This window comes from Vulpes vulpes, chromosome 11 (assembly GCF_048418805.1).
Source record: "Vulpes vulpes isolate BD-2025 chromosome 11, VulVul3, whole genome shotgun sequence".
NCBI classification, from domain to species: Eukaryota; Metazoa; Chordata; class Mammalia; order Carnivora; family Canidae; genus Vulpes; species Vulpes vulpes.
This window is the reverse complement of record NC_132790.1, coordinates 52,919,402-52,937,546: the sequence shown is the minus strand read 5'-3', so window position 1 is coordinate 52,937,546 and position 18,145 is coordinate 52,919,402.

Here is an 18,145-nt window from a genome sequence, read left to right as displayed (position 1 = left end):
TTGTCTCCATTTGGATCAAAACTCAGGGAAATAAAAAATATACATACCAGCATCAAAATTGCTAATAATGAAAGAAATTTAATCTATTCGTTCCCTACAGGCACCTAAGCAAAAGCTTGCTCCTTTGCAGTAGATCTTGGGAGAGACTTTAGGGAACAAGAGCTTATGCTTGTTTTCGACTATGTTGCAGATTTAAGTAACAGAAAGGGAAGGAAATTAGGAAGCCCTGAAATTCCAGTTAGAAAGAGATTTCCAATACATTTCTGTCATCATCAACCAACTCTGTCACAGATATGGAGGGAGCTATAAATCCACACATAGACATGGGGGATAACTTCTCTTTAGACATAGGTCCAGTCCACTTCCAGGAAGGAGTCATTCTTATAATTAGAAGACTTGAATACAGTTCTTTAAGTTTTCCACTATGTCTCCATCAGTTTCCATGAGATATGTGTCCAGGAATACTGCATCACTGTTTCCAGTGGCTAGGAGAATGAAGAAGTAGGACATGGAAGTGCTCTTTATTGAGCTTGTTTACCCCTGGAGGCCACCAGAGCTTAATGCCACCCCCAAATATACTCTGAGAGCTGGTGTAGAACGAACACTTGAAAGAATTGGAGTTATTTGTACTTGAAGCCTACTCCCAGGGTCTGTTAATTCCCTGGAGCCTCTGGTGAGTCCATGGTTAGGAAAATGTCTTCTGCCACCAGACTAAGTCCTCAGGTGACAAAATGTAGATGCTGGAAGCTGGAAGTCTGATGGCAGGGTGGTAAGAGCAGGGGGACCTGGACACTAACAGAAAGAGTTACAGGATTCTTACGCTAATAGAATTATTTGCCTCTTCACTATTTTATCAAAGACTGCTTTCTATTGGCAGTAAGACCAAGGGAAGGAAGGAAGGGGATGAAGGGGGAAAAATCCACACTTGTCACCATATTTCTAATGTAGCATTTCTCAAGTGTAGGAAGTGGAAGAATGATCTCCAGGGGGAAGACAACTGGTATGGAAACATTGTGATATAATATCACATGGAGCTAGAGCATACTGCTTTTTTAGAATATGAGTATAGAAAGAAAAACTTAGGAAAATGTGTTTGCCATACACAGAAAACAAAGCAGTGATTCCCAAGTTGATAACTCTTAAGTAACAAAGTCTTGGGACAGGTGGCAGATTCTGAGAAGTTTGGTGGTTAATAAATAGTTTGGAGTTTTAAAAGGTTGGAAAACACTGCCAGTGTGAGTAAGGCCAAGAGGCTAACCACTATGTGGCCAGAGACCTGGGAATAAATGAGAGCTTCCTGTGATTAAAAAGAGAGAGAGAGAGACTTTACAATAGAATGTGTTGAGCAACCCAGCCTCTCTTATGAAAAATCTGGCACCATCTGAGTTTTACCCTGAAAGGAATTTTAACCCTGTACCCTGGAGTGTCACCCTATTTTAGGGTGCTCTCACTCTGATCCCCAAGGAGTACTGACCACCAAGAACACTCAGCTTTTCAGATGTATTCTGAGCTCCTCAAAAAGCAAACTCTGAGGCAAGGTCTGTTTGAGAATAGTTTATTTGTAGAGTGCTAAGAAGCAGGAGTGAAGTAGTAGGAAACAGAAATTGGCAATAAAGAGTGCATTAATGAGGAGGTTACTACTGTGGATAGGTGGTTTCAGTCCTACTTGGAACCTTCTGGGGAAACATATGGAATCTGCCTTTTGTGAAAAGCTGCACAATTGTTCCTAAGTCCCTGTCCTCCAGAGGCATTAGCCCCCTTGCACTTTTGGGTGACTGCAAGTAGAGTTCCATGGACTTCGTCAGGTTTGGAGAAAGCTCAAGAGCAAAAAGGCCAAAATAAATAAAAGCTATGGGGACCATTCATAGTGTACATAGATATCTGTTCAGATATCTTTCAGTTCATCTGATGCAAGGCATCTCCTACTAGTGCACCCTCATATCTGCCACAAGACTCACCCCAACGCCATGCTTCCATCTAACAGAAGTACAACAGAGGCACTGGAACTAAGTCATTCCTATCCAGTGCAGGACTCCTCTAAAGGGCAATCTCTGCACATGGATTCTACATTGCCTTGGCCAAGATTGTCTCAGAGTTATACTGCAGTCTGAGGAACTCCCTGCCTACTTTTGCTTCCTCCCCTTTATGCTTCACAGAAGTTTCCTCTTATAAATCTTTTGTTCATCTAACTCTGCTTTGGGATCAGCCTCTGGGAGTACCTGAAGTGACACAAAGCTTTCAGAACACTATTAGTTTGGCGGGAGCTGTCCACCACTGTGGTGCTGAAATCAGAAGTAGGCCAAGGAGATGTAATACAGGAACAAAATATATCTGTGTTTTCCCTTCCTAGTTGTGCTCCATTAAATGGTGCAACATATTCCCTTGGTTCTGCTCAGCCTGGGGGAAGTAGCTGGTACTTTCAAAAGACTTCTTTATGGGACGCCTGGGTGGCTCAGCAGTTGAGCGTCTGCCTTCCACTCAGGGTGTGATCTGGTCCACGGATCAAGTCCTGCATCAGGCTTCCTGCAAGGAGTCTGCTTCTCCCTCTCTCTCTCTGCTGTGTCTCTAATGAATAAATAAATAAATAAAATCTTAACAAACAAACAAAAAAACAAAAGACTTCTTTAAATGCCATGAGGTATAAAATGAAATTTCCACAAGACCACATAAAGTAGTTTCCATGGCTGTTCCTAGGAACGTGAATGCTGTTGAAATCTGGAGTCACTCTCAGATGTTCACAGCTCCAAAACCAGAAGTAGAGTGGCTTCTGCCTTTTCTGAATTCCAGATTCTTACAAATGTCTTACATCAGCAAAGCATGACAGGAACCCAGTTGGCAAGATTAATTAGAAATGAAGCTCCATATTCTCAGGCTCCAAAGTGCAACCTGGAAAGGAGAGCACTGGGGAATGTGAATAAAGTTGAAATCCCATAGACGATTCCTGGGATAGAGGGCAACCTTTTATTGTCATCAGATGGGACAGTCTCATGAGGGATCAGGAGTCTGCAAAGAGATGGTGAGGTAGAAAGGAGAGAGCACTAAGTTTGGATTCTGGCAACAAAGCTTAAGTCTCACCCCTGCTAGAGACCAGCTGTGTGACCTTGGGCAAGTAATGTAATCTCCCTGAGTCCCAGCAACCTAATTTGTAAAGCAGAGGTGGGGCTGAACCAGAGATTCTCAAACAGTGTTCCAAGGAACCCTAGATTACTGAGAAGTTTGAAAGGAGAGAGGAAGCCAGGACCACCTGAGCCACAGTAACCTCACGTTTATCTGATTCGAATTCTGGTGTTTTCCAGGATTTTCTCTGAAACTTAAAATAAAAATTTGAAAAACTTATACCCAGATGATCTTTAAGGCATTTTCTATCCTTATCTTTTTTTTTAAGATTTTTTTTATTTATGAGAGAAGAGAGAGAGAGAGAGAGAGAGAAAGAAAGAGAGAGAAGCGGGCTCTGTGCAGGGAGCCCAATGTGGGACTCAATCCTGGAACTCCAGGATCATGTCCTGGGTCGAAGGCAGGCGCTAAACCACTGAGCCACCCAAGGATCCCCTATCCTTATCTTTCAAAAGTCTATGGGACTTGAACAAAATATGGTGCTTGCCTCACAGAAGTATATGAACTTTGGAAGCTACCTAACATCTCTGACTCACTCTTCTCATCTGTAAAATAATGATATCATCACTAAATAAATCCCTGTAATGATATTTTCAGGTGATTTTCACACATACCAATGCCACATTCATCCCTTTAAGGGACTTGCTATCAGTATCTCCATTTTATATTTGAGGAAGCTGAGGCTCAGAGAGCTTGAGTAACAAATCCCATTATTCAGCAAGCAAATATCCCAATATCTATCAGGCTCCAACATCTATGTTTTCTCAACTCTACCATCTATCTGTTTTGGAGTGGTATGAGGAAGAAATAAAATTATAAATGCCATGATGTTTTAAAAATCATGATATAAGCATAAAGAACTACTATTCTGTGGATAAGAAAAATAAGACCCATCTATATACTGCTTAGAAGAGACTCATTTTAGATGTAAGGACACACACAGTCTGAAAGTGAAGGGATGGGAAAAAATACTCCATGAAAATGGAAATGAAAAGAAGGCTGAAGTGGCTATACTTATTTTAGACAAAATAGAGTTTAAGACAAACACTGTAATAAGAGACAAAGAAGGACATTATAAAATGATAAAAGGGTCAATCCATTAAGACATAAAATTTGTAAATATTTATGCACCCAACTTAGGAGCACCTAAATATATAAAGCAAACATTAATAGAATAGGATAGGGAGAGATAGCATTACAATAATAGTAGGGGACTTTAATACCCACTTACATCAATGGATAGATTATTCAGAGAGAAAATCAATAAGGAAATATTAGCCTTAAATGACACATTAGACAATATGGACTTAACAGATATATACAGAACATCCCAATAAAAAAAAACAATAGAACACACATTCTTCTCAAGTGTACATAAAACATTCTCTAAGATAGACCATATGTTAGGCCCATAAAACAGCTCAATAAATTTAAGAAGATTGGAATCCTATCAAACATCTTTCATCTTCTCATCTTTCTTGTAATTAGAAATCAATTACAAGAAGAAAATTGAAAAATTCACAAATATGTGGAGATTAAACAATATCCTTGTAAGCAACTAATAGATCAAAGAAATCAAAAGAGAAATTTAAAAAATATCTTGAGACAAATGAAAATGGAAACACAATATAACATAATTCATGGTATACAGCAAAAGAAGTTTTTTTTTTAAAGATTTTATTTATTTATTCATGAGAGACACAAAGAGAGAGGCAGAGACATAGGCAGAGGGAGAAGCAGGCTCCCATGGGGAGCCCCACACAGGACTCAATCCCAGGACCCTGGGATCATGAGCTCAAGGCAAACGCTTAACCACTGAGCTCCCCAGTGCCCAGCAAAAGAAGTTCTATGACGGAAGTTCATAGTGATAAATACTTACCTCAAGAAACAAAGTCCCAAGTAAACAATCTAACTTTATATCTTAAGGAACTAGAAGAAAAAGAAAAAACAAAGCTCAAAGTTAGTAGAAGGAAAGAAAAAAGATCAGATTGGAAATAAATGAAATAGAGATTAAAAAGAAAATAGGAAATATCAATGAAACTAAGAGCTGGTTCTTTGAAAAAATAAATAAAATTGAAAAAAATTTAGCTAGACTAACCAAGAAAAAGGAAAGAAGAGTCAAATAAATAAAAATCATCAATGAAAGAAAAGACATAACTGATAGCATAAAAATGCAAAGGATCAGAAGAGACTACTACAAAAAAAAATTATGTGCCAAAATTTGATAATCTAGAAGTAGACAAATTCCTAAAACCAATATTCCCAGACTGAATCAGGAAGAAATACCAAAATGAACAGATGGATTACTAGTAGTAAGGAGATTGACTCAAAAATCAAAAATCTCCAAACAATAAAAAATTTAGGTCCAGACGGCTTCACTGGAGAATTCTACCAAACATGTAAAGAATTAGTACCAAACATTTTCAAAGTCTCCCAAAAAATAGTAGAGGAGGGAACACTTCCAAACTCACTTTATGAGGCCAGCATTATCTTGATACCAAAACAAACAGGACACCACAAGAAAACTATAAGTTAATATTCTTAATGAACATAGATGCAAAAATCCTCAACCAAATATTAGGAAAATGAATTTAACAATACATTAAAAGGATCATAAATCATGATCCTGTGATATTATTCCATGCAAGGATGCAAAGATGGTTCAACATTTGTAACTCAATCAATGTGATACACATTAATAAAATGACAGATAAAAATCATGTGATCATCTTATTAAATGCAAAAAAAGCATTTGACAAAACAACATCCATTTATGACAAAAACTCTCAACAAAGTGCTTACAGAGAGAATGTTCTTCAGCATAATAACAGTCACTATGACAAACCCACAGCTAACAGCATATCTACTGGTGAAAAGCTAAAAGCTTTATTTCTAAGGTCAGTAATAAGACAAAGATGCCCACTCTTGCCACTTTTATTAAACATAGTATTGGAAGTTTTATCCAGAGCAATTAGGCAAGAAGAAGACATAAAAGGCATCCAGATTAGAAAGGAAGGAATAAAAAGGTCACCATTTGCAGATGTCATTATATTTAGAAAACCCTCAAGACTCCACCAAAAAACTGTTAGAGCTAATCAATAAATTCAGTAAAGTTGCAGGAAACAAAATCAGTAGACAAAAATTTGTTGTGTTTTCATACACTAATAATGAACTATCAGAAAGAAATATTAAGAAAACAATCCCATTTACAAATGTATCAAAAAGAATACAATACCTAAAAATAAATTTAACCATGGAGGTAAAAGATCTGTATACTAAAAAGTATAAGACATTGATGAAAGAAAAAAATTTTTTTAAGATTTTATTTATTTATTCATGAGAAACAGAAAGAGAGAGGCAGAGACACAGGCAGAGGGAGAAGCAGGCTCCATGCAGGGAGCCTGACATAGGACTCGATGCCGGGTCTCCAGGATCACAGCCTGGGCTGAAGATGGCGCTAAATTGCTGAGCCACCCAGGCTGCCCGATGAAAGAAATCGAAGAAAACATGTATCAATAGAATAATATTCCATGTTCATGGATTGGAACAATCAATCTTGTGAAAAGGTCTGCACTACAAAACAACCTACAGATTCAATACAGCCCTTTTCAAAATTCCAATAGCTTTGTTCAGAAATAGAATAAACAATTCTAAAACTTGTATGGAACTACAAGAGACCCTGAACAGTTAAAGCAATCTTAAGAAAGAGTAACAAAACTGAAAGTCTCATGCTTACTGATTTCAAATTATACTACAAAGCTATAGTAATTAAAATAGTATGCTATTGGCATAAAAACAGACAACATAAATCAATGGAAAAGAATAGAAAGCCCAGAAATAAATCCACACACATAAGGTCAATTAATTTACAACAAAGAGGCCAAGAACATACAATGGAGAAAGGACAGTCTCTTCAATAAATGGTGTTTGGAAAACTGGACAGCCACACGCAAAAGAATGAAACTGAACTACTATCTTACACCATACACAAAAAATTAATTGAAAATGTATTAAAAACTTCAACTCCGAAAACCACCTGGACCCAGGACCCATGTACGTATGAGAAAATGGTCAGCTGCACATGGTCAATCTGGCCTTGGATGGTGTCAGGAGTAGCCTGCAGAAGCCAAGGCCTTTCAGACTGTTTCCCAAAGGCTTCTCTGTGGAGCTTTGCATGAACAGGGAAGATGATACTGTGCAGAAAGAGAAGACTGATCATTTCATCTTCACATACACCCAGGAGGGGAATCTTCGGTACTCTGCTAAGTCTCTCTTCAGCCTCGTCCTGGCCTTTATCTCTGACAACGTTGATCACATTGATTCCCCTTTGGGAAGGAGAGACCAGAAACCATAAAACTCCCAGAGAAAACATAGAGGCAGTAAATTCCTTGACAAGGTCTTACCAATGACTTTTTTGGATTTGACACTAAAAGCAAAGGCAACACAAATATAGGCAACAGCAAAAATAAACAAGTGGGGCTACATCAAGCTAAAAAGCTTTTACACAGCAAAGGAAACCATCAACAAAATGAAAAGCAACCTACCAAATGGGATAAAATATTTCCAAGTCATATATCTAATAAGAGGTTACTATTTCAACTATATCAAGAACTCATACAATACAATAGCAAAACACACAAACATTCCATTTAAAAATGGGTGATAGATCTAAATAGACATTTTCCAAAGGAACCATTCAGATGGCCAACAGATACAAGAAAAGATCCTCAACATCACTGGTCTCCAGGAAATTACAAATAAAAATGAGATATCACCTCATACCAATCAAAATCCCTAATGTCAAAAAAAAGAAGAAATAATAAATATTGGTGAGGACATGAAGAAAGGGAAACCTCCGTAGGAGATGTGCAAGAAGAGTAGGGTCCCCAAGTCACCTGTCCCCAACAAATTACCTAGATAACCTTCAAATCATCCTGAAAATCTACGAATTCAGCCTGAGATTTAAAGAGAGACCAGCTGGAACGCTACAGTGAGAAGAGTTCGTGCTTCTATCAAGGTAGGAAGACGGAGAAAAAGAAATAAAGAAACAAAAGGCCTCCAAGGGGGAGGGGCCCGCGAGGAGCCGGGCTGAGGCCGGGGCGAGTGTCCCCAGGACAGGAGAGCCCCGTCCCGGAGAAGCAGGAGCTGCACCAACCATCCCGGAGGAAAGGGGCCTGCAGGGAGTTGGAGCAGGACCCAGGAGGGCGGGGATGCCCTCGGGCTCCCGGGGACACTAACAGGCACCTGTGCCCCAGGAGAGTGCGCCGAGCTCCCTAAGGGCTGCAGCGCGCACGGCGGGACCCGGAGCAGCTCGGAGGGGCTCGGGCGGCGGCTCCCCGGAGGGGGCTGCGGGGCGGGAGCGAATCCAACAGCGCAGGCCCCGGAGCACAGGGCGCCGGGACACAGCCCAGGATCCGGCCTCCCCCGGGGCAGGCAGAGGCCGGGAGGGCCCAGGACAGCGAGGACGCTCCTGCTCCAAGCTGAGCAGATCAGCGGCCCCGCCCCGGAGCCTTCAGGCCCTGCAGACGGAGAGCCCCGGAGTTACTGCAGGAGCTGACTCCAGGGCTGCAGGGTGGCCCCGCCACTGCGGTTGTTCCTCCTGGGGCCTCACGGGGTGAACAACCCCCACTGAGCCCTGCACCAGGCAGGGGCAGAGCAGCTTCCCCAAGTGCTGACACCTGAGAATCAGCACAGCAGGCCCCTCCCCGAGAAGACCAGCTGGACGGACAAGTTCCAGGGGAAGTCAAGGGACTTAAAGTATACAGAATCAGAAGATACTCCCCTGTGGTGTTTTTTGTTTTGTTTTGTTTTGTTTTGCTCTTTGATTTCTGTTTGCTTTCCCCACCCTTTTTTTCCCCTTTCTTTCTTTTTATTTCTCTTTTTCTTCTCTTCTTTTTCTTTTTTCTTCCTTTTTTCTTTTTTCTTTTTCTCTTTTCTTTCCTTCTTTCTCTCCTCTCTTTTTCTCCTTTTCCCAATACAACATGTTTTTGGCCACTCTGCACTGAGCAAAATGACTAGAAGGAAAACCTCACCTCAAAAGAAAGAATCAGAAACAGTCCTCTCTCCCACAGAGTTACAAAATCTGGATTACAATTCAATGTCAGAAAGCCAATTCAGAAGCACTATTATACAGCTACTGGTGGCTCTAGAAAAAAGCATAAAGGACTCAAGAGACTTCATGACTGCAGAATTTAGATCTAATCAGGCAGAAATTAAAAATCAATTGAATGAGATGCAATCCAAACTAGAAGTCCTGACGAGGGTTAACGAGGTGGAAGAACGAGTGAGTGACATAGAAGACAAGTTGATGGCAAAGAGGGAAACTGAGGAAAAAAGAGACAATTAAAAGACCATGAGTATAAATTAAGGGAAATAAATGACAGCCTGAGTAAGAAAAACCTATGTTTAATTGGGGTTCCCGAGGGCGCCAAAAGGGCCAGAGGGCCAGAATATGTATTTGAACAAATCATAGCTGAAAACTTTCCTAATCTGGGAAGGAAAACAGGCATTCAGATCCAGGAAATAGAGAGATCCCCCCCCTAAAATCAATAAAAACCGTTCAACACCTCGACATTTAATAGTGAAGCTTGCAAATTCCAAAGATAAAGAGAAGATCCTTAAACCAGCAAGAGACAAGAAATCCCTGACTTTTATGGGGAGGAGTATTAGGGTAACAGCAGACCTCTCCACAGAGACCTGGCAGGCCAGAAAGGGCTGGCAGGATATATTCAGGGTCCTAAATGAGAAAAACATGCAACCAAGAATACTTTATCCAGCAAGGCTCTCATTCAAAATGGAAGGAGAGATAAAGAGCTTCCAAGACAGGCAGGAACTGAAAGAATATGTGACCTCCAAACCAGCTCTGCACGAAATTTTAAGGGGGACTCTTAAAATTCCCCTTTAAGAAGAAGTCAAGTGGAACAATCCACAAAAACAAGGACTGAATAGATATCATGATGACACTAAACTTATATCTTTCAATAGTAACTCTGAATGTGAACGGGCTTAATGACCCCATCAAAAGGCGCAGGGTTTCAGACTGGATAAAAAAGCAGGACCCATCTATTTGCTGTCTACAAGAGACTCATTTTAGACAGAAGGACACCTACAGCCTGAAAATAAAAGGTTGGAGAACCATTTACCATTCAAATGGTAACCATCCTTATATCAGATAAACTAAAATTTACCCCGAAGACTGTAGTGAGAGATGTAGAGGGACACTATCTCATACTTAAAGGATCTATCCAACAAGAGGACTTAACAATCCTAAATATATACGCCCAGAATGTGGGAGCTGCCAAATATATCAATCAATTAATAACCAAAGTTAAGACATACTTAGATAATAATACACTTATACTTGGTGACTTCAATCTAGTGCTATCTACACTCGATAGGTCTTCTAAGCACAACATCTCCAAAGAAACGAGAGCTTTAAATGATACACTGGACCAGATGGATTTCACAGATATCTACAGAACTTTACATCCAAACTCAACTGAATACACATTCTTCTCAAGTGCACATGGAACTTTCTCCAGAATAGACCACATACTGGGTCACAAATCGGGTCTGAACTGATACCAAAAGATTGGGATCATCCCCTGCATATTCTCAGACCATAATGCCTTGAAATTAGAACTAAATGACAACAAGAAGTTTGGAAGGACTTCAAACACGTGGAGGTTAAGGACCATCCTGCTAAAGGGTCAACCAGGAAATTAAGGAAGAATTAAAAAGATTCATGGAAACTAATGAGAATGAAGATACAACCGTTCAAAATCTTTGGGATGCAGCAAAAGCAGTCCTGAGGGGGAAATACATCGCAATACAAGCATCCATTCAAAAACTGGAAAGAGGGGAACCCTGGGTGGCGCAGCGATTTGGCGCCTGCCTTTGGCCCAGGGCGCGATCCTGGAGACCCGGGATCAAATCCCACATCGGGCTCCCGGTGCATGGAGCCTACTTCTCCCTCTGCCTGTGTCTCTGCCTCTCTCTCTCTCTCTCTCTTTCTCTCTCTCTCTCTCTCTCTCTGTGTGACTATCATAAATAAATAAAAATTTTAAAAAAAACTGGAAAGAACTCAAATACAAAAGCTAACCTTGCACCTAAAGGAGCTAGAGAAAAAACAGCAAATAGATCCTACACCCAGCAGAAGAAGAGAGTTAATAAAGATTCGAGCAGAACTCAACAAAATCGAGACCAGAAGAACTGTGGAACAGATCAACAAAACCAGGAGTTGGTTCTTTGAAAGAATTAATAAGATCGATAAACCATTAGGCAGCCTTATTAAAAAGAGAGACAGAAGACTCAAATTAATAAAATCATGAATGAGAAAGGAGAGATCACTACCAACACCAAGGAAATACAAACGATTTTAAAAACATATTATGAACAGCTGTACGCCAATAAATTAGGCAATCTAGAAGAAATGGACGCATTTCTGGAAAGCCACAACAACCAAAACTGGAACAGGAAGAAATAGAAAACCTGAACAGGCCAATAACCAGGGAAGAAATTGAAGCAGTCATCAAAAACCTCCCAAGACACAAAAGTCCAGGGCCAGATGGCTTCCCAGGGGAATTCTATCAAACGTTTAAAGAAGAAACCATACCTATTCTACTAAAGCTGTTTGGAAGGATAGAAAGAGATGGAGTACTTCCAAATTCATTCCATGAGGCCAGCATCACCTTAATTCCAACACCAGACAAAGACTCCACCAAAAAGGAGAATTATAGACCAATATCCCTGATGACCATGGATGCAAAAATTCTCAACAAGATGCTAGCCAATAGGATCCAACAATACATTAAGAAAATTATTCACCATGACCAAGTATGATTTATTCCCGGGACACAAGGCTGGTTCAACACATGTAAAACAATCAATGTGATTCATCATATCAGCAAGAGAAAAATCAAGAACGATATGATCCTCTCATTAGATGCAGAGAAAGCATTTGACAAAATACAGCATCCATTCCTGATCAAAACACTTCAGAGTGTAGGGATAGAGGGAACATTCCTCGACATCTTAAAAGCCATCTACGAAAAGCCCACAGCAAATATCACTCTCAATGGGGAAGCACTGGGAGCCTTTCCCCTAAGATCAGGAACAAGACAGGGATGTCCACTCTCACCACTGCTATTCAACATAGTACTGGAAGTCCAGCCTCAGCAATCAGACAACAAAGACATTAAAGGCATTCAAATTGGCAAAGAAGAAGTCAAACTCTCCCTCTTCGCCGATGACATGATGCTCTACATAGAAAACCCAAAAGCCTCCACCCCAAGATTGCTAGAACTCATACAGCAATTTGGCAGTGTGGCAGGATACAAAATCAATGCCCCGAAGTCAGTGGCATTTCTATACACTAACAATGAGACTGAAGAAAGAGAAATTAGGGAGTCAATCCCATTTACAATTGCACCCAAAAGCATAAGATACCTAGGAATAAACCTAACCAAAGAGGTAAAGGATCTATACCCTAAAAACTACAGAACACTTCTGAAAGAAATTGAGGAAGACACAAAGAGATGGAAAAATATTCCATGCTCATGGATTGGCAGAATTAATATTGTGAAAATGTCAATGTTATCCAGGGCAATTTACACGTTTAATGCAATCCCTATCAAAATACCATGGACTTTCTTCAGAGAGTTAGAACAAATTATTTAAGATTTGTGTGGAATCAGAAAAGACCCCGAATAGCCAGGGGAATTTTAAAAAAGAAAACCATAGCTGGGGGCATCACAGTGCCAGATTTCAGGTTGTCCTACAAAGCTGTGGTCATCATGACAGTGTGGTCCTGGCACAAAAACAGACATATAGATCAATGGAACAGACTAGAGAATCCAGAAGTGGACCCTGAACTTTATGGTCAACTAATATTCGATAAAGGAGAAAAGACTATCCATTGGAAGAAAGACAGTAAAATAAATGGTGCTGGGAAAATTGGACATTCACATGCAGAAGTATGAATCTAGACAACTCTCTTCTACCATGCACAACCATACACAAAGATAAACTCAAAATGGACGAAAGATCTAAATGTGAGACATATTCCATCAAAATCCTAGAGGAGAAAACAGGCAACACCCTTTTTGAACTCGGCCACAGTAACTTCTTGCAAGATACATCCACGAAGGCAAAAGAAACAAAAGCAAAAATGAACTATTGGGACTTCATCAAGATAAGAAGCTTTTGCACAGCAAAAGATAGAGTCAACAAAACTAAAAGAACCTACAGAATGGGAGAGGATATTTGCAAATGACGTATCAGATAAAGGGCTAGTTTCCAAGATTTATAAAGAACTTACTAAACTTAACACCAAAGAAATCAACAATCCAATCATGAAATGGGCAAAAGACATGAACAGAAATCTCACAGAGAAAGACATAGACATGGCCAACACGCACATGAGAAAATGCTCTGCATCACTTGCCATCAGGGAAATACAAATCAAAACCACAATGAGGGGGATCCCTGGGTGGCTCAGAGGTTTAGCACCTGCCTTTGGCCCAGGGCGCGATCCTGGAGTCCCAGGATCGAGTCCCACGTAAGGCTCCCAGCATGGAGCCTGCTTCTCCCTCCTCCTGTGTCTCTGCCTCTCTCTCTCTCTATCATAAATAAATAAATAAATAAATCTTTTAAAAAAAAAAACCCACAATGAGATACCACCTCACACCAGTGAGAACGGGGAAAATTTACAAGGCAGGAAACCACAAATGTTGGAGAGGATGTAGAGAAAAGAGAACCCTCTTGCTCTGTTGGTGGGAATGTGAACTGGTGCAGCCACTCTGGAAAACTGTGGAGGTTCCTCAAAGAGTTAAAAATAGACCTGCCCTACGACCCAGCAATTGCACTGTTGGGGATTTACCCCAAAGATACAGATGCAATTAAATACCAGGACACCTGCACCCAGATATTTCTAGCAGCAATGTCCACAATAGCCAAACTGTGGAAGGAGCTTCGGTGTCCATCGAAAGATGAATGGATAAAGAAGATGTGGTTTATGTATACAATGGAATATTACTCAGCCATTAGAAATGACAAATACCATTTGCTTCAACGTGGATGGAACTGGAGGGTATTTTTTTTTTAAGATTTATTTATTTATGATAGACATAGAGGGAGAGAGAGGCAGAGACACAGGCAGAGGGAGAAGCAGGCTCCATGCAGGGAACCCGACACGGGACTCGATCCTGGGACTCCAGGATAGTGCCCGGGGCCAAAGGCAGGCGCTAAACTGCTGAGCCACCGAGGGATCCCCCGGAACTGGAGGGTATTATGCTGAGTGAAATAAGTCAATCGGAGAAGGACAAACATTATATGTTCTCATTCATTTGGGGAATATAAATAATAGTGAAAGGTAATAGAAGGGAAGGGAGAAGAAATGGGTAGGAAATATCAGAAAGGGAGACAGAACATAAAGACTCCTAACTCTGGGAAACGAACTAGGGGTGGTGGAAGGGGAGGAGGGCGGGGGGTGGGGGTGAATGGGTGACGGGCACTGAGGGGGGCACTTGACAGGATGAGCACTGGGTGTTATTCTGTATGTTGGCAAATTAAACACCAAAAAAAAAAATAAATTTATTATTTAAAAAAAAGGGAACCCTCTGTGCTCCATTAGTAAGAATGTAAACTGGTGCAGCCATAAAGGAAAACAATATGGAATTTCCTTAAAAATTTCAAAATAGAACTACTATATGATCCAGTGATCTCACCTCTGGGTATTTATCTGAAGGAAACAAACACATTAACTCAACAAGATATATGCACCCTCATGTTCATTATATATATATATGTATATATATATAATATTTATTATATATATTATTCAGCTATTAAAAAGATAAGGAAATCTTGCTGTATATGATAACATGGATGGCACTTTAAGGTATTATGCTAAGTAAAATAAGTCAGAGAAAGACAAATACTGTATGATCCTATTTATATGTGGAATCTAAACAAAGAAAATAAGCTTATAGATACAGAGAACATATTGGTCGTTGCCAGAGATGGGTGAAATGGGTGAAATGGGTCAACAGTACAAAAAGAAAGAAAAAAAGAAAGAAAGAATTGCTATTCTATTTTAGAGTCAGAATTACTTTTGCACAAGTGAACCTAACTCCTTTCCATAGTACAATATCATGTTAAAAGTCTCTCTGGTTTATAACTCACTTTCAACAGAATTTACAATACTTTCCCATTATACATTCTGGACTCAGTCCATGCACCACTCCTGACAAGCTGGGCCCTGCCTCCCCCTTCCACCGTGGATCTCAGCCACTTTCTTTGTATAAGTGTCACGTGTTTGTTAAGGACTAGTTTGGCTCTGGAGCTAGATGGCCTAGGTTTGAGGTGGCTTCTGCATTTACAAGTCTTATGGCCTGGTGTAAGTTACTTACCTTCTTTGCCTCAGTTTTCTCACCTGGCAAATGGGGATGCAGTGAGCTTAACTAGCTGTTCAGTTTGAGGGAACAATCCTCCATAAAAGTGAAGGATTCTCACTTCTGACTCCAATTGCAAGCTGGAGAAGTTCCCAAAACTACCCACAGGTTCAATAATTTGCTGGTAAGACTCACAGAACTCACTGAAAGCAATTATACTCAGAGTTTATTACAGTGAAAAGATGCAGGTTAAAATTAGCCTCAGAAAGCGACTCACAGGGCTGAGTCTAGGAGGGGTCCAAATACAGAGCTTCCAGTTGTCCTCTTCCTATGGAGTCCTGGATGGCATTACCTTTTCTAGCCACACTGTAACAATACACACAGGATATTGCCAGCCAGGGAAGGTCACTGAGTGTCTACTGGTGATTGACCAAATACTGCTTAGGTGGCTAACCTTTAGTCCCCTCTTCCTCCAGAAGTCAGAACTGATAAAGCATGGCCTAAAGTCTCTATCATAAATAACGTTGTTGGAATATCTGGTGGCTGAAGCCCCCAGGCACCTATCAGGCAAGACATACCAGGGTCTAAAGATCAAGCAGACCTAGGGTCAAGTTCATTCTTCAATACAGCAGTTCAATAACAGCTCTTATTTCATGGGCTCATTGTGAGGAGTAAAGAGTTAACACAAGTCTACCCAATGCAATTCCAAAATCCCAAATACTCTGAAAACTGGAATTTTCTCACAAATCAGTTAGTGGCAAAACTTACAGCGCAATTAGTGGGAATTTTCATTTTCCCACAAATATCCTGCATTTTCCTACAGAAATATCACTTGGGTGTGATTTAGGAGAGAGTGCTACAAACCCCTCCAGGGGGTACAATAGTATAATCAGCATCTACCACACATTGCCCTTCTAAAACCCAAAAGTCTACCTGGCCCCAGGGACTTGGATTAGGAGTTGTGGGGTATAAATGCAGGTGCTAATAAGCTTCTAGCATATAGTAACCATTCAATAAATGACAACTATTATTATTATTTTTTTAAGTTAGTGGCTTTACTTTTTTAATTTATTTTTATTTATTTTTGATAGACATAGAGAGAGAGAGAGAGGGAGAGAGAGAGGCAGCGACACAGGCAGAGGGAGAAGCAGGCTCCATGCCGGGAGTCCCACAAGGGACCCGATCCCGGGACTCCAGTATCGCGCCCTGGGCCAAAGGCAGGTGTGAAACCACTGAGCCACCCAGGGACCCCCATGACAACTATTATTATTATCTAGTAACATAAATAAAAATGTAGTAAAAGAAGAAAACACCCCTGGAAGTGATCAAGACCACTGATTGAATATTCCTCTGGCAAAATTTTACCCCAACAAATTTTCACAAGAAAATTCCAGCAGAATATACAGTAAAAATAAACTTTGTAGAATATTGCCCTTGTTAGCTTTAGTATCATAAGTATTACATATTATATATTTTGACATAATAAATACAAATTAAACATTGCCATAACAAAGTTAAGCAGGGTTTGCTGAGAATTGGGGGAACAGGGACTGTATCATGGTAGTTTTGAGAGCTTGCCACAGGCTTTCAGCCCTTTGTGTTTATTGACAAACTTAATGTATATTTAGTTCTGAACTGCCTGAAACTTGTCACCTGGTGAATTTCTTAGCACTTCCTACCAATGTTTAGACAATTCCATTTGTTGCTCCCTGAGGCTACTAATTAAGCGTTTACATTATTGTTTTTCCCTCTCTAAAAAAAAAAATTCTTTAAAACCATCCTTATGCGATTGTGTCAAAGGAGTAGAGTCATGCCTGAAACCAGACCACTGGGAAAGGCAAATTAGGATAGAAATGTCACAGAAGAAAGGGAAATTCACAAGAGCCTACTCACATTACAAGCAGGGAGGAAAACAGAGCTATCCGGGAGCTAGCCTTTCCACTTGTTTCCACATGGTCCTTTCTGGAAGCAGTAGGAAAATGGATAGGTGGACAGAGAGATTGATCAGAAGACAACCACCTGGGGCAGCCCCGGTGGCGCAGCGGTTTGGCGCCTCCTGCAGCCCAAGGCGTGGTCCTGGAGACCCGGGATCGCCGGTGTCAGGCTCCCTGCATGGAGCCTGCTTCTCCCTCTGCCTTGTCTCTGCCTCTCTCTCTCTCTCTCTGTCGCTCATGAATAAATAAATAAAATCTTTAAAAAAAGAAAGAAAAAAAGAAGACCTCTAATTTCCAATCCCCAAATCCAAAGAGCTCTGAAAACAGAAAGATTTATCTGTCACTTAGTTAGAAACATGCCCTGGACTGATGAGGGGCTATTTTTAGTCTTTATGCTGCTCAATGTGAAATATTCATAGTTTTGGCTACAGAAATATTAATGTCTTTGATTACAGGGTACTTCTCCAGGCTCCACTGGGGGTGTTAAATAATATATGTGCTGAATTACCTTTCTAAAAATCCCCAAAATTCTGAATTTAGAAATACATCAAGGTTTTTGGATAAGGGATTACAGTCTTAAAATTGCATGAAACCCCAAGGAGTAGATGTTATCTTTTATCTTAAGGGTTATAAAACATATGTAAAGATGTTAAGTAACTTGCTCAAGGTCACACAATAAGCAGCAAAATATTATAAACTTTGATA